Source organism: Canis lupus, chromosome 8, assembly GCF_003254725.2.
Source record: "Canis lupus dingo isolate Sandy chromosome 8, ASM325472v2, whole genome shotgun sequence".
NCBI classification, from domain to species: Eukaryota; Metazoa; Chordata; class Mammalia; order Carnivora; family Canidae; genus Canis; species Canis lupus.
Genome location: NC_064250.1, coordinates 65,428,058 through 65,455,840, shown reverse-complemented (window position 1 = coordinate 65,455,840; position 27,783 = coordinate 65,428,058). Strand labels below are relative to the sequence as shown.

General features: G+C 49.8%; 1 protein-coding gene across 3 annotated transcripts in view; it reads right to left on the bottom strand.

Annotated features, from left to right (window-relative positions):
- Nucleotides 1-18,409: 18,409 nt before the first annotated feature.
- The window catches only part of PAPOLA (poly(A) polymerase alpha), a 67,852-nt gene continuing 58,478 nt past the window's right edge, over nt 18,410-27,783 (bottom strand). The window contains exons 23-25 of one of the 3 annotated variants that reach the window (XR_007412538.1): nt 27,286-27,356; nt 27,018-27,114; nt 18,410-26,771 (exon numbers count right to left, since the gene is read on the bottom strand). The gene's annotated coding sequence lies outside the window, so the exon portion shown is untranslated. Of the gene's footprint in view, nt 26,772-27,017; nt 27,115-27,193; nt 27,357-27,783 lie in introns of those variants that run through there. The other 2 variants (XR_007412539.1, XR_007412540.1) reach the window with 2 other exon arrangements.

Sequence of the window (27,783 nt, the reverse complement as noted above, 5' to 3'; positions counted from 1 at the left end):
GAAATGATATAGCCAACGGTGGCGAATTTCATTTTTTGGCCACCTCCAGTAAGTTGGCTGTGACGTCCTGAAGTCCTGTGTTAGAACGGGCCTCTGGTCTTGGCAGCTGAGGTCTGTTAGCAATGCCTGCCCCAGACGTGGGGAAGGAAGGAAGGGAGGGACCTCTCCGGCAGGGTATTGGTTAGCCCCTGAAAAGCCAACAGAAACCAGAAGGACCACCCTCCAGCCACAAAAAGTGAGTTTTCATCGGGATCTGTGACCAGACTCAAATGCCCTCTGCTGGACGCCTCTTGCCCCAAGGAGCTTCTGAGATGATAGATGCCCTGTTCGCTGGGGCAGCCACAGCCAGAGATGAGCAATGCCCAGCAGGGGTGAGGACAAAGGTCAGCCTTGGACAGCTGGGGAGTTGGCCTCACCCCTGTGTCAAGAAGTCAGCTCAGCCCCAAGCCCTGCCTGAGGAAGATCCACGTCCGCCTCTGTCTCCAGCTGCCCAGCCCCCCAGGTCATCTCACGCTGCGCCACCTTTGCTGTGCTGGCATCTACCTACATACTGAAAGCAGTGCTTCTCCTCCATTTCCACAAGAAAACACTCCCCACGTGAGGCCTTTGTCCGAGTGAGGGACTCTACCAACGTCAGGGCTGCAAGGGACCCCAGCAGCTGGGAGACAGCGAGACGTCCTATGGGGCCTTGGGACCACTGGCTTCCCAGGGCTGGGATCAGGGCCAGGCAAACGGGGTACCCGGCTTGGGCGCAGAATTTAAGGGGGGTGCAAAAAATCAAGATCAGTAATATTTTAATGCAAAAAATAATTGGGAAAAATTTGCATGCAAAATTTCCATGGAAAAAATCCACGATGAACAAAAACCAACATTTTAAACAGAGAAGGATCATTCCTACTGATTTTTCCTTTTGCCTCAGGCGCCAATATGGCTCTGCCTGGTTGATCCTGGCTTTGGAATTTTGATATTTCGTTCATCGTGGCTTTGTTCCCAGCAATTCTGAGGTTAAAATATGGCATTAAAATACTCTTTCCTGGGATCCCTGGGTGGCTCAGCAGTTTAGCACCTACCTTTGGCCCAGGGTGTGGTCCTGGAGTCCCGGGGTTGAGTCCTGCATCGGGCTCCCTGCAGCGAGCCTGCTTCTCCCTCTGCCTGTGTCTCTGCCTCTCTCTCTTTGTGTCTCTCATGAATAAATAAAATCTTTAAAAAAAATAAATTAAATTAAAAAATAAAATACTCTTTCCCTTGATTACTAAGATTTGGGGCAGCGGGGGTGGGGGTGCTTTGCAATCTGTGCCTGGGGCCAGTGCCTCCATCCCACCTCTCAGGAGCATCCACATGTTCTTCCTCCTATTTTCTCCGAGGCAGCTGAGCGCCTTCCATCCCTGAACCTTGGACATTCCTCTTGGCAAAGGACCACCCTCCTGAGACAGGAACGAGGGAGTCGATGCAGGAGGGGGTTCCCGTGGAGGTGAGGCAGCCCGCACACCTAGAGAGCTGTTGGGCAGAAGAGGGTCCACACTCTGGGAAAGGGCTACGAAGGCGGATGGATTGGGTGACGTCCTGAGCATGGAGATGAAAACCAGAGGCCAGTAGATAGGAACATGAGGTCTGGTTTGCATGGCTACGGGGTGAGCTGGAAGGGGAAGTCGAGTCAGGGTCCTGACCTTGACAGCTTTCCCCCGCATCTCCACATCTCAGGTGGGTGCTGCACCCTCTGTGCAGGACGCAGCACGATCCAGGGCTGGTTTGGAGCCAGAAGATCTCTGCTCTGGCTCTGGGACTTGGATTCCCCCAGGGCTCCCAGTGCCCCTCTGCTCTCCTGTTCTGCCCTTGGTGTGGGGGGCAGCCTGAGAGCCCTGAGTCCTGGCAGAGAGGGGTCCCCACATCCACGCTACTGCAGTATGGGCCACACAGACCAAGAGAGAGCCCCTGAGACCAAAGCCTGCACAGGGCCAGGCCCAGGGTCCCGAGGAGCACCTCAGTGTCAGGGCGATCGTCCCTAGTCCAGAGCAGAGGGAACAGAGCAGACCCCAGACTGAAGAACCCAGGCTCCATACCCATCAGGGCCAGCACCCACGTATCAGGTGGAAGAGCTGGGGGTCCCCGTGTGTCGCATCCACACAGACCATCCTCCAGGGGTGTGGGCCACCGAGCTCCAGGTCTCAAAGGCCTTCCCCAAGAGGGAGAGGGGGCTGGCCCTCCAGAGGCTTCCACGGTGCCAGGGAAAGGACTTCACGGATCACAGGCCTGCAGCGGGGTCTTGTCTCTGCTGCTCAGGAGCCGTGTGACCTCGGGCAAGTGCGTCTACCTGCATGCCTCAGTTTGCCCATCTGTAAAACGAGGATCATGACAGAGCCCACTCAGAGCATCGAGGAGCCTCCAAACACAAAGGTGGGAGGGTGGTGGCGGCACATGGCGGGGACTAGTCCTGGCCACACTTGGTAGCATCGCCAACGTGTAGGAAAGGCTAGTCTCGTTGTTGCATTTAATTTATAGTATAGCCTGCCGTTTCAGCCCCCCAGTCTGTGTTACGCTGTTAGAGCAGCCCGAACTAAGACACGCTTGTCTTCCTGGCGCACTCCTGATGTTCACATTCTAGAAGTTAAAGACCTGCTGTGGAAGAGGAGGGGAAGGAGAGAAGAAGGAAGAGCAAGTAGTAAATAACAAGTTCTAGGAACATGCAAGTTCTGCTTCGCTAGGCTGCCCAGCGGAGACCAGGCGGGAGGGCAGAGCTCGGGAGAGCGCCCCCTCAGAGCAGGTGAGAGGTAGGCCAGGTGCAGTTTACCTATGGGGTTGCCAGGTGGGTTTCCGGAGCCAGTAACATGAGCAAGTGTGGCCTCTCTTTTCCCATCTGTAAAATGGGATGATACAAATAGCTTGCCCTTATCTGTTTTATGAGGATGATATAAAAGCTTAAGGCTTCTGTAGATTGTGGCCGCCCTCCCGGAGTGTGTGGCCCGGGGACAGTCTCCTGTGTCATCGTTATCATGAGGGAGCGCCCCGGATGAAGCAAGAGCTAAGAGTCCTAAGTGCCTGAGCTTCTGAATCTCCCTCCCTTCAAAAGCCGTGATCCCGGACGAAGGAAGGGATAGTGAGGATGGGAAGGCAACGAGGACCAGGCAGCCCCAATCCCAGTCGTGGTCAGGTGGACACGTCCACCCAGGATGCGCCTCTTGCGGTTGTTCTGACTGAGATGATGAAACCCTAACCCAGGGCCAAGAGTCTTGGATCTTGGAAACATGACCCAGAACCAAGGACCTGGCAAGAAAATGGGGCTACAGAATACAACGTGCTAAAAAATAAAAATAAAAATAAAAATAAATAAAAAAATAAAAAAAGAATACAACGTGCTGAGGACGTGGAGAGATAGGGCAGCACCACGTCCGCAGCAGGGGAAGCTGCCTGTGGCCCTGGAGGGTCCGGATTCGGCAAACAGCTTGAGCCACTGAAGACATTCCAGGCTCTTCCTCACCCAGATAGCAGGCTCCTGGCCACCCGGCAGACGTGCTGGGGCTCGAGCCTTGAACTGGCCAAGTGACCCCAACAGCCCAGCGCTGGGAACATAGGCTCTGCCCCTTTCCAGAGCCCTGGCGGGGATGTTTCACCAACCTGAGCTGGGTTTCTCTTCTGCAAAATGCAAAAAACGAAATCCATCTCATAGGACCTTGCAAAGGTTAGGAAAACACATCAGGAGCTAGAAACGTTCAGAGGCTAAATAATGTGCACAAGGTTACACGCAGGTGGGGGGAGGACCCGAACACAGGCCTCCCCCCGCAGCCTAGTGTCCGTCCGGTAGGCCACCCCGCCCTCTGTGGTCTGACATCCTGTGGCTTTATTCATCTGCAGGACAGAAGTCACAAACGGTGGTCTAAGGGACAGTGGGTCTCCATAGCATTTAAATTGTCCTATTTTGTTGCCAGAGGTTTAAAAAAAAAAAAGAAGGAAATTTCACGTAAAAACATGGATTTTCTACCTTCCCCCCAAGAAATCATCACATCTATAATGCCAAGCCTATTCCTACATGGTGGCACCTGGCAGGCCCTGAGAGGCGGCCGCCCACCATGCCCCACCATCCACAACTTACACCAGGCCTGCTCCCCCCATTTCCTTTCCCTTCTGGCCCCATGAGCATTTGGACACAGGGACACGCAGCCTTTAGGAGGGACAGCCCCTCGCTGCGTGGAAGGAGCTAGGCCTCTCAACATCAGAGCCGATGAAAATTGCAAAGCATCCCTTGAAATGTGTACACAGTGATTAGCAGGCCGGAGACGTGATTTATGAAGAAGGATGAACACAGGAAATGTGCCGAGCTTGGCTGAACAGGGATGTGGCCAGAGATGCGCTTCGACCACCGGCCTCAGGAAGGGGAGCGGGGTCATTAGAGGAGCCCGAGCGGACGACTCAGAGACGCAGAAACTGAGCCACGGAAATTTTCAGCTGAATTATCAGGTAGGTATCCCTGGAGTCGTGAAGGCCGGGCAGAGGGAGGGAAATGCCTTTCCTGTTTCTGCCGGACTTCTCCAAAGAGGACACCAGATTGTTCGGAGGGCACAGGGGAAGCAGCCGTCCCGCGGAGAAGCTCGTGGACTGGAGGCGGCGGCCCCAGGAGGGATCTGACCAGGCTTCAGTCTTTAGCACCCGGAGGAAGCGGCAAAGCCGGGATCACGGGGCCTGGCCCGTCCAACAGTCAGGGATGGTTGTCAAAACAGGGCCGTGAGATCCTGGTTTTGGAAGAGCAACCCATTGGGTGGGTGTTTTCATCAAGACCCTCTTCGGTTGTGACAAAAACCCAACTCAATCTGGTTCACGTGAAAGGAAAAATTATTGGCTTCCATAAATGATCATTTCAGGGCTAGTACTGATTGCTTCAGGTGTGGCTGGATCTAGGGGTTCCACTGATGCCATCAGGACCTGGTGTCTGTCCGTCTCCAAACTCCGCTTTCTTCTACGTCCCCCTCATTGTCCGGCAGACTCTCCCCTGTGACAGTCAGCGGGAGAGCAGCAGCTCCAGGCTCACACCCCGGAGGCCTCAGGGGAAAGAAAGCACACTTCTTCCCCATGAATCCCAGCCGACGCCCCGAGATCGACTCTTACTGAAACAATTTTGGATCACGTGCCCCTCCCCATGGCAACCAATGAGACTGATCTGGGGGCTGTAATGCCCCGCCTGGTTAGCCAGCACCCTGAACCCATCACGGCACTGGGGTGGGGCGAGGCTGGTCCCTCTCAATCCAGAGGAGCTGCCTGTGGGGGAAGGACTCTCCATCGGATGGTTAACCTTCTGTTCCAGAAGTGGGAGGCGAGGAACCAGGAAGACAGAACCACACAGTAGGGCAGCGGAGCACAGCGGGCAGGGAAGGGGGCCACACAATGAGGCAGCCGTCTGGGGCCCACCCGAGCAGAACCCCCATGGAGGTTCCTGGGGCACACTGGAATTTGGGGATACCCCCACTGGGGTGCCCCAGGTCTCACGGAGGACTCCAGGATCCCCGCCGAGCTCTGAGGGACCGCTGACATTCTAGTCACTCGGTGAGGCTGCCTTGGGTTCTGAGTGAACCCGCTGCTTGAAGAAGTCAATGCTCGCAGCCTCGAGGGGCCTGCGGGAAGGTGGGGTGCAGGGGCTCGGGATTCCGAGCCCAGAAGGGTAAAGTGCACATCCCGAGGCAACCACAGTGCCCCCCACCCCTTCCCAGGTAGCTGTCAGCCTACAGAGGATGAGTCCCCTTCTTGCCAATGACTGGCTTAGGCACTAGCATGTGGGTCTAGCCACGGACAGGCCTGGCCTTCTGGAAAAGGAGGTCCTTGCTGACCAAATAAATAAATAAATAAATAAATAAATAAATAATCCCATTTGAAGAAACAGTTGCTTTTCCACCGTTGGCCTTGCTCGCGTCCAGATGGCATGCCTGGAGTGGGGGGCAGCCAATGCGCCCCGTGAGGGGAGGCAGGCTGGGTGGACAGCCGGAGACAGTCGCGGGTCCTTCGGCGATCTTGCCCAGCGGCTGAACCGGCCAACCTGGAACTGTCACCTCGGGGAATCTGTCATGTGACAGAGTCCGTGTCCTCGCCTTTGAAGCTGGCTGAGCCGGGGTTTTTGTTCCCCACGGCTGAACGCAGGACTGGTGGCAACTTGACTCAGGGCGGGAGAGGGACACGTGAGGCGGAGAGCCACACAGCCCGGGAGGGATGGGGACCCCAGGCCCCCGCTCCTAGGCACCCCGGCCGCGGTCGCCGGCTCCAGCCCCGGGGGGCTTGTCTTACTAAAGATGCCTGTCCCTGCTCAGGTGAAGAATCCGTGTTTTCTAGCCCCTGTGGGCCACAAAGGGAAATTTTTTCTAAGTAACTTTCTTGCTCTGGTTTAAATAGGCCTCCCTCTGAAGGGCCAGGGACACTTCCTTTGTACATGGTCAAAAAAAAAAAAAAAAAAAAGCTCTCACCTCGCTGCCCATCAATGGGAGCAATTAAATTCATTCAACTGCAGCCATCTGATGGCTGTGTGCGGCCGCTGCACGGACGCTGCCAAACGTGCTGGAAGACACAGGAGACGCTTTGTACGCACCATTCAAAGGGGGAAAAGAAGACAAAACAGTAGGTACAGTATGATCCCAATTTCATATATATATATATATTTTATATATATATTTTTATAAATATATATTTTTTATAAATAAATAAATATATATATATATATATTTTTTTTTTTTTTTAATGCACGCCCGTAGAAAAAAAAAGACTGGCAGAAAATCCAACACTGTCTCGCCCTGGACGGTAGAATTGGGGTGATATTATTTTCAACTTCATGCTTCCACGTAGTTTTCAAATGTTCTCCAGTGAACACATACTGTGATCATAGACCCCCGTACGCTAGTGGAACATTAAAAGTACCTAGCAGCATTCCCAAGAAAGCACCGGAAGGAGAGAAAAGTCTCCACTGCTCCCCGCCAAGGTCTGGGGGGGCGCCGCATCAGGCCAGCATGGGGCCATCCATCTGGGAGCTGCTGGGGCTGGCAGGGTCGGGGGGGTGGGGGCCACAAGGCCCAACCTGCTGAATAGAAGGGGACAGAAAATAAAAGAAAATAAGAAACTCGCATTCCTGGGCTCAGAAGCCTCCATCAAATCCACCTCCCGCCCCATCTGGAGAGTTTTCTCCCTGGAACCAAGGAGGCAGCAAAAAACACCCAGAAATGAGCTGGCGTTGGAGCTGACCCTACACCGGCCGGCTCCGGGGGAGCCTCTCACACTCAGGGAGTTTGGCATGCGGGAGGTTAATTCTCTTATCAAAACTGTACAAAATCCTAATTTTGCAGAGTGGCAATTTGGGGGAAAAAAAAAAAAAAACCCCAGCAATGGGAAAATGTTGGTTATGCAGCACTAGACATTCAGTTCTCGGGGGATCAATTATAAAAACACTCATTCAGCTATTTCTATTCAAATGAACACCTGAAGAGGAGGCCTCGATGGTTTTAAAAGTGTGTGGATATTACTGGATAAATGTTAGTCCAATAAAAGAGATCATCATCCGCTATTTGTGTACATTTAAGTTGACACTAAAAAGATCTTTGTGGAGGATGGCTGTGGCTGCTTCTTTTTCTGCACGCATCTTTTTATCTCCTATTCCCTTAACACTTTAGGGACTGAAGGAAACAGACCAAATGCGGCCGGTCACGGGTTTCCTTGTTTTCTCCTTTTTCTTCCTTCCCCGCCCGCGTGATTAAAGGGACACGGGTGCTGGGAAGGCCACACCTGACGTGGGGAGCCGAGGTGCCTCACACTGATGAATATGTAATGTCCTGCTTGGAGGCGCAGTCACGAACTGGTAATAAGAATTCACGAGTCTGTGTTTGAAAACAGACATTTGCATTTGCCCTGCGGTCACAGTACATGGACCATTCTTATTCAAAAATTTATTTTTCCTCCTTTTTTTTTTTTTTTTTTCAAGGCCTGGAAATACTCTCTGCCCTCGCTCCCCACCAGCACCCACACACGGGGCCTTCTTTCTCTGGTGTCTTTTGGCAGAAATTAAAGGAAGGGAGCCTGGGGCCAGCAGCCCCTTCCCCTGCAGCCGCTGGACCTCCGGGAGGGCCCCCCACCACCCAAATAGAGGCCCCCTCCCCAGAACCCGGTTTCAGCAGGTGTTTGTGTGTCCAGGGTGAAACCCAGAATTAAAAGGGGGAGCAAAACAAATGGGGCAGGGCCTGATGGGGCTCAGCCACCCCCAAAGAGCAGTGGGCAAGGCTTGGCTGCTGCCCTGCAGGCACCTGCCCTGGGGGACGGGAGGTGGCTGTGCCTGGGGTACCCGCTGGCCAGGGCGGGGTGTGGTTTCTGGGGTGAACTCCCTGAAAAACAGCAGCCACCTGGTCATTTCTGAAAACATGGACTTTTCAGAAGGAGCCTCTCTCATCCTGAGCACGAAGTTGTCCGTGGTGTGTGAGGGGGTGCGGTCGCCGTCTGAGGTCCCAAGAACGGGGGGGGGGGGGGGGGGAGGAGGGGGGAGGGGGGCACCCCTCTTTACTCGGGCCTCTCCTCCCTTGCTGGCTGCTAAAGAAAGGGAAAGGCGCTCTGTCTCTGCAGCTCAGCATCCCTGCCCAGCCCGGCCCCAGGTCCCCAGGGCCTCCGGGTGCCTCGACTGCATGGACGCGCCTGCAGGCCCACCCCACCCCGAGCGGCCCCCGGGGCTGTGGCCCCGAGGGGCGCCACACTTCAGGCCCCGCTGGTGGCGGACAGGCCCACCGGCCAGCAGCCAGCAGGCTCCTTTGTGGCCGCCCTGGGGCCGGGGAGCCCGAGCCCCCATTGCAGAGCTAACAGTGACACCTGCAGTTGAACGCGCCGCATGTCACGCTGGCGGACAGGCCTCGGGCCACCACTCCTGCACCCCTGAGCCAAACGGCAGGGCTGGCCGGGGCTCTCCAGGGAGGGGGTGAGGGGCCTCGGTCCTCTGGGCCTGCTGAAGGAAGGGGGCGGGGAGCTGGACAGCCACCCGCTGCCCTGGGGTTCCCAGCTCTGCACCCGCCTCCAGAACCCAGGCTGGTGCCGCCGCTGCACCCAGGGCCAGGGTCCCAGCAAGCAGCCCTCCACCCCCCTCCGGGGCAGCCAAAGGAGAGCGTTTGCTGGGCAGGGTGGCAGCAGGCCCCTATCAGGGGCCCCCCCGCAGCCGCCAAACACCCATTTCACAGATCCGAAGACTGAGGACCTCAGAGGGGACGCAGCTTGGTCAAGGTCACCCAAAGAAATGATACCTAAGCTCGGTCTCTGGCCTCTGACCCCAGAGCAGTGCTCGGGACCCCCGAGGGCCCCTCCGCTTTCCATGGAGCCACATGCCCCCTGGCACGGCCACTGCCGGAGAATGCACACGTAGCTCTGTCCGAGGTCATCTCTGCCACCATCCCCCGTCCGCCCTCCATGCTCACGCGCACGTGTGCACGCACGCGGGCGGCAGGTCGTGGTCGGATCACTGCTCGGCATCCAGCGCCTGGTCTCGGGGAGAGGCTGGCTTCCACAGCCCCGGTTCCACTTCCTCCCTTTCGCTCCCTCGCAAAAGTCTGAGCCAGGACTCGGGGAGCTGGGAATGAAAATGAAGCGTCGCGAAGATTTCTTTATAACTTTTCTCAATATTCTGCTGATTGCTAGCTCAGTAGCAGATGTGGTATGCTTAATGATGCATAGACAAGAAGCAGCCCCTAATCCCTAAATGAACTTCTTATCTCTAAATATATACAGGGGAAGCTATATAAACTCCATTAGCCCCTCAGCTCTTCCAGCTATCCGAATTGAGGAGTGGAGAGAGTGGCCGCCTAGGAGACCCGGCAGGGGCGGCTTCGGGGCAGGGAGGAGAGGGCGGGGAGGCAGCGCCCACCACCCCCAGGTGGCCAGCGGCCCTGGCAGACGGGCTGCCCGACTTCCCACCTGTTCCCCCACGGGGACCTGCCACCTTTCCTGGAAAGGAGCTTCGCTGGTGGCTGCAGCAAAAGCAGCACCCTGCACCGGCCCACCCTCTCCATTGAGTCTTTCCTTATCTCAGCCGCTGCAAAAGACACCTGTGGCAAGCTCAGGCAAGGTTTTAAAACTGAATTCTTGGTCAAGGGAGCGACCAGAGCACTGGCTCTGGGTCTTCTTCACTGTGTGCAGACACTGGGGGAGGGCTGGGGAGAGCCCAGGGGCCTGGGACCAGATGTGAGCTCCAAGTGCAGGTGTGTGCCAGAGGCAGACCACTGAGCTACAGGAACACCGAGGGGCCCCATGGGAGGGACAGAGAGAGGGGGAGGAGAGCCAGTGCAGAGGCCGGGAGGCCCGAGAAGGCCTGGCCTGTCTGGAGCTGGCAGGTGAGTCTGGATGAGCGGAGGACAGAGGTCATGGGAGGCCTGGGGGCAGACGGGGGAAAGGCCTCCAGCGCCAGGAAAGGAGCTTGACCTGTGTGCCGCAGGAGGTCAAGGGCCTGGCCCCTCGGGTTACCGCTGGCACACCAGAGATCCCAAGAGGCCCGGCCAGGGCCTGGCCAGGTCACTGCTCATCGTTGTTCAGCCCAGACGGCCTGCTGCTCTAGAAGGAAGCCCAAAGCAGCACAGGGAGACAGTGGGAAAGGGAGTGAAACCGCACTCCACCCACGCCCTAGCCAAAGCGGAGCTTATGCATATGCAACGCGGGCCCACTCAGAAAGCTTTTCCATTAGCCGCGTGGAGGAGCCGTGGCCGGGTTGGGGAATCTATATGTCACCTTACGCTGCACACAGCTGGGTTCAGACTGGCACCCGGGCTAATATGCAAAAAAGGCAGGATCTGTATTCATCAGAACTCCCTTAGAGAAGCCGGGCAGGGCCAGCTCCTTCTCCAGATCCAGAGCCTTCCAACAAAGGGCCATGGGTGGGGCAGGCCAGGGGGAGTACAGGGGCAGGCCAGGGCCTGGCAGGGTGGGAAGAGGCCACTGGGTTCGGAGGAGGGGCCAATTCTTCATCAAGTCACAGTTTTTGGAGGAAAGACATTCTTGATCAAAGAGGAGACTTAGAACCTAACGGAGCTTGGAACCCGAAGCTCCCTCAAGGACCTCAGGCAAACGACCCCCTTTCCTTGATGGACAAACTGAGGCCCAGAGTCTCTAAGAGACACACAGCCAGTCTTCCCTGGGGAAGAGGGGAGGGGAGTTCACATGCAAATACTTTTGTATTTTCTCTTTTGTTCACAGAGGGAAAGGAAGATCCAGCAGATCTTTGGCACAGAAGGTCAGTGCCAAAGCTGTGCTTTTCCCGCTCTGCACTGTGCTGAGAAAACATGAAGTCAAAGACCTGGTTCTCGCCCTCAAGCTGCTTACGTCCAGTGTGGGAGTAAAAGAACTGCAAGGGAGCCAACTGGAAGAACTTAAAATAGGGAACACGCTGCGTGTTCTCGGGGGGAAGCCACGTGACCACGAGCCCGCCAGGTGCGAGGTGCACGGGGACGCCCGAGCTGCGGGGCCCGCAGCATCTCAGGGCCTGGGGGCAGAGCTGTCAGCCGCCCCACTGCACACCCCCGCCTCCACCCTCCCTCCGCCTCACTCTGAGTCCCCCTCTGCCTCCTCTCTCCAATTCCCACCCGTTGGGATTTCTGGGAGAAAAGTGCAGGAAGCTCCCCCTGGGGCCCCAGGGCTGGATGCAGAGAAAGGACAAAGCTCCCGGGGTTCAAATGCTCGTCACTTAAAAAGGCAACAGAGACCCAAAGTGCTGTCCCCACCGGCCCCCCACTCCCTGCGATCAGCAAACCGATTAGCAAAGCGGCTGTGGGTGCTAGAGACACGCATCCTACAAGCTGCACACCTCTCACCTGCGCTCGTTTCCTCACCTGTAAAATGCAGTTAACAAGGCCGGCTTCCCAGGCTTCCTGTGAGGAGTACAGGGGTTCAGGTGTGGACGACGTCGAGGGGCGGACCTGGTGAACCTGAAGCGAGCTTAAGTTCAAGGCATCGAGGATGCCCCGGCGTGAGCTGTGCAAACGGACGCGTCGGTGCGGGTGTTGGCCGTGAATGCCATGTGGGAGCCGCCGAGAGCTGTGCCCCCAGGAGGACTGGGCGCCTTGGTGCGTGGGCTTAGAAGCCCCTCCCGCTCGCCACCCTGTTCAGAGATTCGGGGCTGATCCGGGGGACAGAGTATCTGCAAGTCGGGGGCCCAGGGGCGCGGGCTTCCGCCTGCAGAGGGCCGTCTGCCCTCCCTCCTGGGTCTGCCCTGCACCCCTCCATGCCAACCCCACTCGAGACGATCACCGGGGATCGCTCTAAGGACGAACCGCTGGGGCTGAACGTGAATCCGCATTGCTCTCTCCCGACACTCTCAGCGTCTAAAGATACGAGCATTAGGGCTGTGATAGCACGTTCATTTTTTATACAAATGAATCACAGGCTGAGATAGGGCTTGTTTTTTGTTTTTGTTTTTTTTCACCCATCACATAAATTACAGCTAAATTTCCCCGACCGCACTGGTCAGCCCTGGGCCGTGGTTGCTCTCGCCATACTCGCAAACCTGTTTGGCTCGTGTCATTTTATTCTACGAAGCCTGCCGTAGCCAGGAAGTCGGTGAACTGGAAGCTTTTGGGTAACCAGAAGTTAGCCCTAATCCAAGGAAAGGATTTTTTTTTTTGACAGTGACCCCTGAGATCTAGGAGGACCTTCTAGTTACCAACCACATCCCCATTAGCTGGGCTCCCTGTTGTGGTTTATTCCCTAAATGACCATAAGGATGCTCATGTCAGACAGAGTCTCTTCCCAGAAGGGTGGGAGAGACCACAGGCAGAAACAGCTCCTGCCTTGAGGGGCCCCTTGGCCTTCGGGGTCCTCCTCTCAGAACTGGTCAAAGGGCTTGAATTCAGGCCTGACGGCTCCCTCGCTGGTACCCTTGAACAAGACACCAAATTTCCCCAAACGCTTAGTTTCCAGGCAGCGACACTACTGCCACGGGGCTGCCTTGAGAACTGAGAGCTACAGAAGGTGCCCCCCTCCCCCTGCCCGGCCCTGAAGGCTCCCTTCATAGCTACGGGCTCCGTTCATCTGGGAGGCGTGGGACCTCCAACAAGTATTTAACTGCTCTGTGCCTCAGTTTCAGGGTCGATCGAATGGGGACTATAATATTTTCTGCTTGCAGGATTGTTGATTCCGTGAGGCGCTCAGCAGCATCTAGCACATCAAGAGGTCTTCGCACATGTTAGCTGGGATCCCCCAGGACATCGGGAGCTCCCCCAGGTGGGAATTGATCGGTCCTTCATCCCCAAATGTGCACCGACAGGTATCTACCGCTCTCCTGGGCTGTGACTACAGACCCGGATCAAGAAAAGGCCCCAGCCTTGAAGAGCTCGGTTTCCAGGTGGGGCAGGAAGGCAATCCAGCAGGTGCTAAGAAAGACTTCGCTGGAGGGCACTGTGGGAGTCGGGGGTGGGGGGGGGCGGTGTCTAACCCCAGCCAGAATGATCTTCTGATGTTCGTGAGAAGATGCTCCCCCAGCCGCAGTCTGCAGGGTGAGTGGAAGCCGGCCAGGCACCAAAGGGACGGACACTGAGCAGGTGGCGAGAGCGGGGCGTAGGGTGAGCATGCAGTGGCCGGTGAGACGGGGTGCTGCCTCCTTCCTCTGACACACCTGGAACTCTCGCCAGGCCCCTGGGACTCGGGGATGTGCTTGGGGGCAAGCAGCCAGCCGTGGTCAGTGCCTCCCTGTGTTTGCCTCACATCCCCACTCCCGAGCAGGTGCTGCTCCAGGTCCCCGGGAGGAGATGCGGCGCCCTAAGTAGGAGCAGGGGAGAAGCAGCCCCCGGAGAGCCTGGGGCGGCGGGGGGGCCTCGCGGGATATCCCAGGCCCGGCTGCTGTGGGAAGCCCCCTTCGGAGCCACTCACACGCCCCAGGCCCGGTGGCTCGGATTTGGGAGGAGGCGCCTACCTGGGGACGCAAGGCCCAGGAGGAGCAGGGTCTTGTCCCCAGGCTGTGCTCTCAATACTTTTTCGTGGCAGAGGTGCCCAGAGCTTAGTGCTCATGTCTTCCCTTTCCGTCCGCCCGCCCCCAGCCTCCCACCGCACCCCCCTGCAGCTCCTCCACTGCCGAGAAGTCTGCGGCAAGAGGACAGGCATGGCCCCAAATGCCTGTTAGGCTGTTTTCCCAGTGTCTTCCATTCAGGTTGCAAGTTGCCAAATGCCTCGGGACTGGGGTGCCCTTTGCAGCGTCTCCCACTAGCGGCGAGTGTGGAGGCCCTCGTGGCCGCCCCCCCCCCCAGGCTCGGGCACAGAGGAACCCAGGCTTGGCCTCCGTGACTGTGGGGTGGGCAGGGATCGGACTCTGGAGGTCAGGGAGCAGCGGAGCCCGGGCCGCAAGCAGGCTGGGGGCCGGTGGCGGGGAGGGCAACAGGGGGTCCCCGTGCTTAGCTATGAACGTAGGGAGAGCTGTTTCTAGCCTTAATTAAAGACTCCTCCATATTCAGCCTAGCAAAGCCGAGCCCCCACGGCGATGGGTGTCAAGGACTAGAAGGCCTCATGGGGGAGGACTCCGCAGAGACGCAGCCCGCGCCCTACCAGGTCACATCACGGCCCCCACGCACGTGTCGGAATGGAAGGGCACGCTGCTCGCAGCCGCCGGCGGCTTTGGTGACGAGCTCTTCCTTCCTGCCCTGCAGCCAGATGCACTTGCGTTTTAGGGACCTGGGGCCCCCAGAAGCCGGGGCGAGCTGCTGCTGCAGTCCTGGGGGTCACAGCCGAGGCACCCAGGCAGGGGGTGGGCAGCGCTGGAGCCGCCGACTGCGCCTGTTGGTCTCGGCGCTGGGCCCCACGCTCCGGCTCCGCGGGGGGGCAGGTCTTCAGGACCCGGGAGCTGCCCGCCTGCCGCCGTGGGGCTCTTGCAGGATCACGAGGTGGGCTCCACACAGCACTTGGTGTGAGCCTGGCCCTCGGAAGATCCGTGCTACCCCCTGGAACAGGGCACGGGGACTTGTCGCCGGATGCCCAGATCAGGGTCCACTGACTGGTCCCGGAGCGCAGCTGAGCCAGAAGCAAGCTGGAGGCCTCGGAAGCGGGTGTGGGTGACATGAGGAGCGCGGGGGAGGACATGGGAGCCCCAGGGGCCCGAGTGTCCCTGCACGGCTGGTGCTCTCGGCCACCCACTGGCCCGAAGCACAAGCCCGAGACGGCTGCACCGGGCCACCGGTTCGTTCTTTTGTGCTTTTCCTCCCCCTCTTAGGTCACAGCCTTGCTGAGTTGGGGCCACATCTTGGTCACGCTGAAATGTTTCCTGACCCTCAAGACCCCTGTGGGAGAGCTGCAGACCGCTGCCGGGGAACTGGGCACCATGCGTGCTGGCGCAGATCGCTTTCCCGGCCCTCCGAGCCTTCCCGACCGAGCCGGCCCCTCCTCGCAGAGGGCGCCTCCTGCTTCACCAGCCCCACGGGCTTCCCGTCGACGCACCTCCTCTCCCCCGGGAAGCTGCGATCCCCCGGCACCTCTGGGCCTCGCTGTCACGCTGTGACACCCCGGGGCACTGGCCGCTCTCTGCCCCAGCCCCCACTCACAGAGCTCCCCAGACTCTGGCTCCTTCCCCTTCCTCTGAAGTCACAGCCCCTGGCTGCCCGGGGAGCACGCTGCCCTCTCCCTCCGCACCTGCCTGAGGCTGCCATTCTCGGGATGCGCCTGTCCCTTCGGAAGCACTGGGGTCCTTCGGAGCCTTGGAGTGATGTGCACTTCAGCTGTCGTCTGCCATCCTCACCCCGTGAGCGGTACGCTGTCCCAAGGACCAGGGCGCCTGCCCGTTTTGTTTTCCAACGGACACTCAGGGCCTCTAGAGGACCGCTGAACCAACGAACGGTGGCTGACACCGAATAGGCCGGGCTCTGCAACCGGACGGGTTCGACCTATTGCTTCCTGCTTTAATGGCTCCTTAACTCACAGTTGTCATAGCAGCTAAGTGGGATGTCACCCAAGGCCCCCGAGCACCTAGTACTGTGGACACGGAGTCTCAGCAGAGTCCCTCCTGGCCTGAGTCCCTCCCGTAGCAGCACCCAGCGCAGGGTCACGGGGGGCCGGTGACCCTTGTTCGCCCAAAGAAGGAATCCTCCCAGGAAGCAGAAGGGCGGCGGCCGCTGGAATGACCTCACTACGTGGCAAAGACGAAGCAGGGAGGGACTGAGGGAAGAGCTGGCTAAATTAAGGCTTTCTGAACTTATTTGCTTTTTCCAACCATCTGATAGGGGTATTCATCTCAGCAGGACGCCAGTCGCCAGGGGGCTTGGCCATAATCCAGTTCTCCCCCAAAGAATTCCAAGGTTCCCGACCACTGCAGGGCCCGGCCTCCTCCCTGCTGCCCTCCTGGGTCCGGACACCACCACGTTTCTCCTTCAGGCCACACCACAAAGGGTGGCTCCTCCGGATGCATTCGGGAGATATCCCTGGGTTCCTCACTCAGTTTGTTCAACAGCCATGACAATGTGTAGGGAAGACGCTTATGACATTAAACTGCTTACCTAGTATGAGCTCAACTATGTTTTTAAAAAAAAAAAAGTCTCTAGAAGAAAGAAAATACAGGAGATTTTTATCTATTTATTTTTTAAGATTTCCCTTGCAGGGAGCCTGACGCGGGATTCGATTCCAGGACCCTGGGATCACAACCTGAGCTAAAGGCAGACGTTCAATCACTGAGCCACAGGGTGGGGGAGGGGCTGTGTGTGGCCCTCATAAGAGATTTTTAAAACTAACTTGGAGAGGTCGGATTTTGGATGATTTTTACTGTCTTCTTTATACTTTTACAAGTATTACAATAAATAGATATTCCTGTTATGATCAGAAAAAAAATTTTTTGATAGCATCAGATTTGCCTAAAATCCAATTCACCTAGTAATGAATTTGCTACATGACATGTTCACTCACAATCCATTCTGTGAACAAGGTTTACCATAGTCGTGGCATTTTATATACAACATAACAAAGTCCTGGGCACAAACAATTCATTTTTAGATACTGATTTCCATTTTTACTTTTTTCCTTAAAAAAAAAATTTACTGTTTTTATTTAATTCCTCTAAGGGTGCTGCTTCCTTAATCCTGTGTTTTCCATAAGATTTTTTTTTAAATACCTTCAAATAAGGTAGTTATAGCACTTCCTGAACAACCTATAAAGTATTGGTGTTAATATTTCTATTTGCTCTACTGATGAATTTAAATTTTTTAATCTTTTGTTCTAGGTACTCATCTTAATTGGTTTAAGAAAAATATATGAAAGCAAGCATGCTAGCTGTATGAAAAACATAATTTAAAACTCCAAATTTTTTTCAAAAATTTTATTTATTTTAGAGACAGTGAGCACAAGTGGGATAAGGGGCAGAAGGAGAAGCCGACTCCTCACTGAGCAGGGAGCCCTATGAGGAACTCCAGGATCATGACCTGAGCTGAAGGCAGACACTTAACTGACTGAGCCACCCAGGTGACACCCCCCAAATTTTAGGGAAACCAATCGATAAGTGAATTGGGTGTGAATAGGTCCACTCACCTGAAGTAGCCAGAGCTTTCCCAGTACTAATAAACACACCAGGTCCTGGCAGGTGTCTCCGCCTCCTCACCTGTGGTAGGCCAGCTTTGAGGGCATCCAAACAGCAGAAAGGATTTAGCTGTTCTGAAATTAGAAGCCTACACCAAAAAAGAGTGAATATCCCTGGCCTTTCCAGTGCCGAATTCCAAAGAGAATACTAAAAAGCAACATTGTAGAGCGGGAAAACACAAGGTGATATTTCAGGATTAAGTTTTGGAGGAAGGCAGGTTCAAATTCCAATCTACTGTGTGACCAGGGGTGAGGTGTGTCACAAACCATTCCTGGTTTTCTCATCTGTGGAATGGGGACATTTACTGAGTCAGCACCAGCCTCATGGTTTGCTGTAGCAATTAGACGTATGGCACGACACCAGCTACTGTCAGGAAGTTTACCCTGCTCCCCAAATTCAGTGCTGGAGCCCTCAGTAGAAGCAGACAGGCCGAAAAAAAAAAAAAAAAAAAGAAGCAGACAGGCCCACTCACCATCCCCAAAGCAGCTGTGCACTGCATTGGTCTTGGCACTAAGGCAGAGAGTTTTCTGATGAAGAGGTCACAGCAATTTGAAAAATAAAAAGGGCTTTGCCTGACTCCAGATTTTTTTCCCCCTTACTTTGGCCCTGCCCAAATTTCGTATCTGGAAGACAGCTTTGGGAAGGAGGGGTGGTTTGCAGATACTCCTTCGAAGTCTGCAACTGGCCTATGTGTCTGCCTTCTAACAAATTCAAATTAATTTTAACCTACCACTTAAAAAAAGAAAAATCTGATTCTCTTTACACTCTACTTAGTTGCTAATCCACATAAAATTCCAATAAAAAACAAAGATAATCCTAGAATGTATATGTAACCACAAAAGACCCCGAACAGTCAAAGCAATTTTTTTTTTTTTTAGCAATTTTGAAAAAAAAAAAAAAAGAAGAACAAAATTGGAGGTATCACAATCCCAGACTTCAAGATATACTACAAAGCTGTCGTAATCCAAACTGTCTGACCCTGGCACAAAAAAAAAAGACACACAGATCAAAGGAACAGAACAGAGAGACCAGAAATAAACCCGTGATTATATGGTCAACTAATCTTCAACAAAGGAGGAAAGAATGTGCAATGGGAAAATGTCTCTTCAATAAGTGGTGCTGGTAAAACTGGACGATGACATGCGAAAAAATGAAACTGGACCACTTTCTTACACCATACACAAAAATAAACTCAAAATGGATTACGGATCTAAGTGTGAGGCCTGAAATCATAAAAATCCTAAAAGAGAGCACAGCGATTTCTCTGACATTGGCCATAGCAACATTTTTCTAGATGTTTCCTGAGGCAAGGCAAAAATAAATTGTGAGGACTACATCAAAATAAAAAGCTTCTACACAGCAAAGAAAACAATCAACAAAACTAAAAGACAACCTATCAAATGGGAGAAGGTATTTGCAAATGACCTGATAAAAGAGTTAGTACCAAAATACATAAAGAATCGATAAAACTCAACACCAAAAAAAAAACCAAAAAAAAAAACAAGAATCCAAGACATTTTTCCAAATCAGACATCCAGATGGTCAACAGACACATCTGTTGATCCTCACCACCACTAATCATCAGGGAAATGCAAATCAAAACCACAATGAGATCCCACCTCACACCTGTCAGAATGGCTAAAATCAACACACAAGAAATAACAAGTGTTGGTGAGGACATGGAGAAAAAGGAACCCTTGTGCACTGTTGGTGGGAATGCAAGCCAGTGCAGCCACTGTGAAAAACAGTATGGAGTTTCCTCAAAAAATTAAAAATAGAATTACCATATAATCCAGTAATTCCACTACTGGATATTTATTTACCCAAAGAATACAAAAACACTAATTTGGAAGGATACATGCACTCCTATGTTTATTGCAGCATTACTTGCAATAGCTAAATTATGGAAGCAGCCCAAGTGTCTATGATAGATAAATGGATAAAGATATATATGGTGTATATCTACAATGGAATATTACTCAGCCAAGACAAAGAATGAAATCTTGCTATTTGTGACAACATGGCTGGACCTAGAGAGCATAATGCTAAGTAAGTCAGTAAGAGAAAGACAAATACCATATGATCTCACTCATGTGGTATTTAAGAAACAAATGAACAAAGGAAAAGTGACAAACCAAAAAAAAAAAAAAAAAAACAGATTCTTACTGTAGACAACAAATAGATAGTTACCAGAGGGGGATGGGTAAAATAGAACAAGGGGACTGAGAGTACATGAATCATGAGCACGGAGTAATATATGGAATTGTTGAATCGCTGTATTGTACACCTAAAACTAACATAGTTAACTGTATGTTGACTATACTGGATTTAAAATATATATATATTAGAAAGTAAATAAAATAAAAATGAAAAATAAATAAATAAATAAAAATGATCTATAAAACTGAAGAAAAAATAGGAGTGGTTCCTGATTGGGAACAGGAAAAAGAAAAGGCAGACTGGAGTAGTGATACTCTGAGTATGTATTTTAATATAAATTTGTGGAGACTCATAAATATACGTGCACAATAAAATTTTACAAATAAAAGCTGAATGAGTGATTTTAAAATTAAATAACTAGTTAAATTTTACTCAGAACCTCAATGTTAGTTAGAGGTGCCTGGGTGGCTCAGTCAGTTAAGCATCTGCCTTCGGCTCAGGTCATGATCCCAGGGTCCTGAGATCGAGTTCTGCCATTGGGCTCCCGGCTCGGGTTAAGTCTGCTTCTCCCTCTCCCTCTGCCTGCTGTGTCCCCTGCTTGTGCTGTCAAATAAGTAAATAAAATCTTTTAAGAGACTCAGTGTTAAACAATTTGCCTATGATCACCAGGCCCTGGTCGACAGAAAAGATCCGTCCTTCCTGAGACCTGGGCTTTTTCCTCTAATCACTGGACCAGCTTCACTTCTTAGTGCTAATAAAGCATCACACACTGCTGGTGGCTTCAGAAGCATAAAGCTCAAGACTGGATGCAAAGTGAAGTATTCAACTGACCTAAAAAGCCAAAGTTAGGCAATATTCAACCTATTAATCAGAAAAAAATTATCTACCAGAGTTTGGGGGCTTTTTCCCCTCCCACTATAACCTAGGAACCTTCAGTGAGGCCGGTTTTAGGCTACTTACACCAACTACATAGATAAAAATTTCAAGAAATTGGTGACAGTACTTGGCTGAAATATTTACAAACAAAATTCACCAAGGTGATCTGATAGAAACTTTAATGGAATCTTGGACACTTAACATCTTTCCAATGTTGGATTTCCTAAATCCTAGCTTGGACCAAAGCTCAAATTGCCATAGACCCTTTCGGCTAACCCAGCCAAGAGCTAAAATTGTGAGTAAAAACCTGAAGGCTGACGGGCTTTCCAGGCTGAATGCTGAAGTGCTGAAAGCCAAGGTCTGAATGAATATCTATGAAAACACTCTTTTCACTACCACACAGAAAAGGTGTTGGTTAAATGTTTGGAATTAGCTCAAGTGATAAAATGGCAAAGATGGATGGCTTAATGGACAATTTTGCTCAGTACCGTTTTTTAGCACATGCCAAGCCTGACATAGATCTAGTATCCTAAGGAATTCTCACACTAGGGACTAGGCACCAGATCACAATACTATGTCCTCTCTGGAGTGGCAGCTCAAGCTTTTCACTGAACAAAAAGCCTCGACCTCATCTTTTTCTCCATGGGGCCCCAACCTTCCAGTTGACTTGTGTTCATGCCTCAAACACACCGATGGGATTCTCCTTCCCATTTTCTCATGGCAACCAATATGGCATGTTTCAAGTAAAACACCACGCAACTCAGAGCCCCTCAAATGCTTCTGCTTCTAGTCCTTCATTCATGGAAACTCCATTGCTTTGGATGTTACAATCTTGACTAGTGACCAAAAATTACAAGTGAGAATTCCCTAATAATTCTGAATACAGTTTTCATAATATCTGTGGTTAGGCAACTAGCCATTACTAATAAAAAGATTAACAACAACAAAAAAAACATTAACTTTCCCTGGAATGTTAGTTCCATGGAGCCAGCAACTACACAAGTGTGGACACAATTTGAAAATACTTGAACAAGGGGAGGGCAGTATTATTATTATCTCTAGGTTCCTGGCTTCATTTTACAATACAATAATTTATTTTCCATTTATCTGAAATGCATTACCCTTTTTCAAAATTTCATTCTTAAAATGTGTATACATATAGACACTGGAATATTACACAGCTATGTAAAAGAATGAGAGCTTGACATTTGTGACCATGTGGATGGACCTAGAAGGTATTACGCTATGAAGTAAGTCAGGGAAAAGACAAACACTGTAGGATTTCATTCGTGTATGGAATCTAAAAAACACAAGAGTAGACAAAACGCAGAACCAGACATATAAATACAGAGTGAACAGATAATCACCAAAGGGAGGGAGAATGGGCAAAATGGGTGAAACGGAATGGAAGATGTAGGGTTCCTGTTATGAAACAAGTAAGTCATGGGAATGAAGGTACAGCAAAGGCAAGTTACACTTGTGGTGAGCACAGAGTAACTTGGATGTTGAATCACTTATGTTGTATATCTGAAACTAATGCAACATTGTGTCAATTATACTTTAAAACAATTTTTTAAAATTTAATTCTTAGCCATTTCAAACCCTTCTGGAAACGGGAGAATTTTCATGCTTTTCTACAACCTGTTTAACAATAGCCAAATCTAAAACTCTTCACTAGAAGTACCAGAAGGGCCAGAGGGAGCTAATGGAAAGTACCAGGAGTCCTCACAGCTCACCTTTCTTCCACCCACCACAGCATCCAAGTCTATTTTGTGGGGATCAGTTTACAGTTCTGTGACAGCACCAACCTTGGGAAACCAACCTGGGGAGTGTGTCCAACAAAACTTCTTGGGAGGTCCAGAGGCTAACAATCAACCTGACCTCAGAAAACAGTCTGTGAAACGTGCTACACAATTCAAGGACACCAGGAAGGCTCACTACACCATGGTCCTGCAAATGTTCTCTTTTTATTTCCTCCTCCTAAATCAAAGGTAAGTTGAGAACAATGTAGAATGATGGGGGGGGGGGGAACAAAACTCACTTTAGGGTCAGACATACAGGAGAGAAATTCACATGACCTTTGACAAATTACTTAAGCTAACTGATCTATTGCCAACTACTGGTTTATATCCATGCTCTGTATCAGTGGATTCCTGGCTTAGCAACAGCCCATGCTTAACATTAACCTCAAAAATGCCTACTAAAAAGGAGCTGGCGTAACTCTAAGGACATGTTGCCCCATTACTCCCAGAAGAAATTACTTCACTTGGAGGACTTGTCCTGATTATGAGTTTGAGCTAATTCCCCTCCAGTTGTCCAGTTCCTGGAGAATGCAGGTTAAGGGTTAGATCACCACTCCTCAAAGTTTAAGGAATGAGTGACATGCTAAGATCTTCTGGTCTGGTCTGGTCTGGCTTCACAGTCTTAACGCACTGACCATAAAACACCTGTCAGTGTAAGATTTGACTTGGGATAAACAAACAAAACTATCAGTGAAAATTCAGCCATCTGCTTTAAAGGTCTCCTGTTAAAGTAGAGACTGGTCAGAACTTCCATTAAGACTACCGGGAACAATCAAGGAAACCACCTTGAGTCCAATCTTCAGTTTTAAATAGGGCCCAGCAATGGAAATGATGAAATTTGGACTCCCCTACAGTGGAAATCATTGAGGTGGTCATGGATAGCAATGAACTAGTTATTTCATTAGGTTCCTTCTAACCTTGAGATCTTATGAACATATTTTTCAAGTTAAAAAAATACCTCATGAAAGGTGTATTTATTTATATCCATCCACCTAACAGTCGTGGCAGATGGCAAAAAACACATACTTCCAAAATTACACAAGAATTTTCATTGTCAAGAAACTTGTGTCCACATGTGGCTCACTTTACACGACAAAGGCCACACTGATATAGTAGTCTCTTCAAAAGACATCTGACCAATAACATAATTCTCATATAACCTAGGATGGTTGAAAATTTTTAGGCAAAATCTCTAAAGTCAGTCTTAGTGTGTCAAAAATTCTAGTGGACCATCAGGGAAACCACAAAGAGAAAACTTACCTGAATGGGAGCAGCCTAAGCTTCTAGCAGTGATAGGTGAAAAATACACACAATTACAATCATTATGACTAAGATAAATAACAACATAAACCAGTACTTACTGCAGCCAATGCTGCTTCTGGAGAATGTTAAACCTAACTCAGGATTTTGAAGAGGCTGCTGTCCAGAAGGAATAGGCTTTCTATAAAAATTGTAGTCATATTTTCTAAGTAAAACTTAATCTTACTAAACCAGATTAGGATGAATTATGCGTGCCTTTAAGAATCTGCAAAAATAATTATTGTACAGTGGGAAAGTGTGTGTGTCCTATTTGCAAATATGTCCTGAGCATTCATTTCATGAACTTGAGGATAAAAATGGGAATGGGAAGCAAGTCTAAATTAAAGAGACGTAGTAGTTTAATAGTGCAGTAAAGCTCCTTCTAATAGTCTTGGCACAGTGTCCAGGCACGGTAGGTTCTCTGCTGGGGGCGGCTTTCTTGGCTGTGAAGGCAGATCATGCCCTCTGTCACTCATGGGGAGCAGTTCTGCCCAACTGTCTCTTTTCAACAACTTTATCATCAATCTCTTTATTAACAGCTCCACTGCAGTCAGAAAACGCAAACAAGGACCAATTCTCATGCCAGATTTCTGGAAATCACATAGCACCAGGCACCACACAGTGTGAAAGTTTGTAAGGAGGGTGTTGTGCCAAGACAGAGACAGCATCCACAAGGAACAAGCACAAAGTTGGGACATTTTGCATTATTACAGTAAAATACATATACCTACTTTCTTATGCCTAAAATTTGAAAAGAACCCAAATATCCACATATGTGTGTATATATGTGGGATTCAGAGGGGAACAGCAGTGGCACGAGATCATTTTACTCCCCAGAAATAACTGCTATTTTGCATTTCCATAAGTCTTCTTAAAACAAAAATTGTATTATACTAAAAAAATTTTTTGACGATTTTAGGACTACGTGTCATTATTAGAAAACACACAAGACTCTGAGAACTGTCTGCAAGGAGCTGTAAGAAACCCATAAAACTAAAATTCTTGAATTATTCAAAATACATATTTTCAGATTGAAATCTGTTGAATCAGAAAATAGCATCTTACAAATTAATTAAATGAAATGCTTCTAAAAGGCTTACAAAGTATTTTTAAGAGACTTAGTTTGGGTGTGTTTTTAAAAATCAGGTCATAATCACATGACTAATACAAAATTTAAAACACCTAAGTTAGGTGAAAACAGATATATGGTCTGGATACTTCCAAATATTGAGATACCGAAGACTCACACTAGGTGATACTTCATCGTTTTCACTCTGTTAATTACATTATACTTAGAGCCTGAGACCTAAACCTTAAACTTAATGGTTTTCCGTTTAATCTGTATTTCAATCTACTGATGCAACAGTTTGAAAAGTATTCGGCAACTACAGGCAAAGCCATTTTTATAAAATGTGCTGAAAACTAGGATACTATGTAACTGAATTTATACTGTTCCAAATAATGTATTTTTGCAGTAGTCTGTCTCAGGTCTCTGATCTTATGGCTCTGAGGTCTGTGCTCAGGTGGGAAAAAGCAACTCTGCTGCCAAGACCAAATGTCAGTGGCAAGTTCAAGCCCAGGGTCAATCAGCTCTGGGGCTCCTAGACTCACCATTTATTCCACAATGTAAAACAAAACCCACATGCTCTGGAGCATGGTCCATGGTCCAGAGCATCTGGTCAATTTCTCTGGTCAATTCTGGCACTTAAGAAAAAAGGAGTGTGGAGGGTGTGGTATAAATCCATTCTTAGGGATCCCTGGGTGGCACAGCGGTTTAGCACCTGCCTTTGGCCCAGGGCGCGATCCTGGAGACCCGGGATCGAACCCCACATCGGGCTCCTGGTGCATGGAGCCTGCTTCTCCCTCTGCCTGTCTCTGCCTCTCTCTCTCTCTCTCTCTCTCTGTGACTATCATAAATAAATAAAAATTTAAAAAAATAAATAAATCCATTCTTAGCACGAAAAAACAAATAACACATATTAAACAAAGACCCTAAGCTAGGTGGCAAGGCGGAAACTATTTTTGATTAAGGGATTAGGCTGTACCTTAGAAACATAGCAAAAAACATAAAACTTTGATGAAAGCACACAACAGACTTCTATTTTTCATTTTGAAAGAAGATCCATTTCCCATCTTACTAGTGCAATTTAAAGATACCCCAAACAAGGGCACCTGGGTGGTTCTATTGCTTAAGCATCTGCCTTCAAATCAGGTCACAATCCCAGGGTTCTGGGATGGAGCCCCGAGTTTGGCTCCCTGCTCAGGGTAGTCCTGCTTCTCCCTTTCTCTCTCCTCCTGCCTCTCTGCCTGCTCATGCTTGCTCTCAAATAAGTAAAATCTTTAAAAAAGAAAGAAAAAGAAAGCACCCCAAATGGAAGGAAAGTAAGTGCAATAAAGTCTTATTTAAAGTATAGTATAGTAATCTTCAAAATTAACATTTTAAACAGTTAGTGCTTAAACTATAAACTCTAAACAACACTCACCCTTTGGAGGTATGATTTTTAAAGCTATCTGAAAATGCGAAGCATTTTTAAAAAGGGTAACTGCAGGAAAAAAGCACAATAACTACAATCACCACCTTTTGCACAAATGTGAGCTTTCTGATATGTGAACTTGAGCACAGCCTTAATTTTACCCTTTTGAGGAAAGGCCTGTGAATTGGAAGATGAAGAAAGAAAAAAAGTGCACCTAAAATTCCATCCCATTCAACAAAATACATGTACAATCGGCTGCAATAACGTCTGCAGAACATGGAAACAAAAGTATGTCTCAGGAAGAGAAGCAGAAGTTGAAAGGACTTCCCAAGTATATGAAATCACTTCTACGATAAAGTATATGCAACCACTTCTAAAATATACGGCGCAGAAATACTGATGCCATCTTTCCTGGTGCCAATAAACCTACAAAAGATGTCACAAGAATGTTTATACTGGTAAATACAGAGAAAGGATGAATAAATTGATTACACAAATATGAAAAACAGAATTAAACTGACCACTTGTTGCTATGTGACTGAAAGTCATGTTTATTACAGAACACATTTAATGTTTCATGTACCAAGTTCAGGTCTCAGTTAAGACAGCATCCATTTGTGATTCCGGTTCGAAGAAAAACTAACCGTAAAGGAATAAAGTGGAGAATTAAAAAACAAAACAAAACAAAAATATACAATTGAGGCTAAAAGCAACTAATTTTCCTTGTGCTGTTCTTTTATTAGAAGTAAAATAGGCAAAAGTATATCCAAAGGATTATTCAATGCCTTTTTAGATAAACAGTTTCTCTTTGCTTAAAATGCATTTAAGTGCACAAACAGCATTCCCAGGGCTTGGTCTACAAGCTTGTATAAGTTAATGATTTACCCTTTCATGCATCAATTACTACTTGGAGCTGCTGATCACTTATTGCCACCTTGAGTGCAGCCAGAATTAATACCTCGCAGAGCTCTAAAACATTTTTCTGTATGGAGAAAAAAAATAGGTGTTAATTAGAAAAATACAAACTTCATTCCAGAATATACCTAGAGCCATAAAACACACAACTTTCAAATGTTTTACTAATTCGGCAAGATGCATGAAAAGCCAAAAGACCATGTAGGTGATCAAAGTCTGAAAGTCAGCTATTCAGTACCGTGTTTAGGTGTCTATCGAGGTAGAGGAAGTCCAGCAAGTTCAACTTTGTAGTGTCCGGCAAGTTCAACTCTGTAGGTGTGAACAATGGAGTCATGGGTAATCTGTACGGTATTTTCCCTTTTACTGAATAGTCCCAAAAGCTTGTTAAAAAGTCATTAAGTGTTGCAGTCATATATTGCTTTATATATAAAAAAAGGTATCAGAATTTGGCATTTCAGGAAGGAAATATGCACAACTGCATGTTGTGCATGCAGTTAAGCCCAGTGACTTTTAACGTTAGAAGGTCTACCTCCACTCAAAGCACTTAAGATAGCCATACTCAGGAGTTGGCCATGACAAACATACAAAGCAGTTCCCTCCTAACCCATGACTTAAACATGCAATGTTGAGCACTTGGGGGTTTAAGAAAAGCAATATCTGGTCTGGGTTTAGTAAAATGAGAAACAGAAGATCCTGGACAGTTTGTGGTCTATAATCGTAAATTCACTGAAAAACA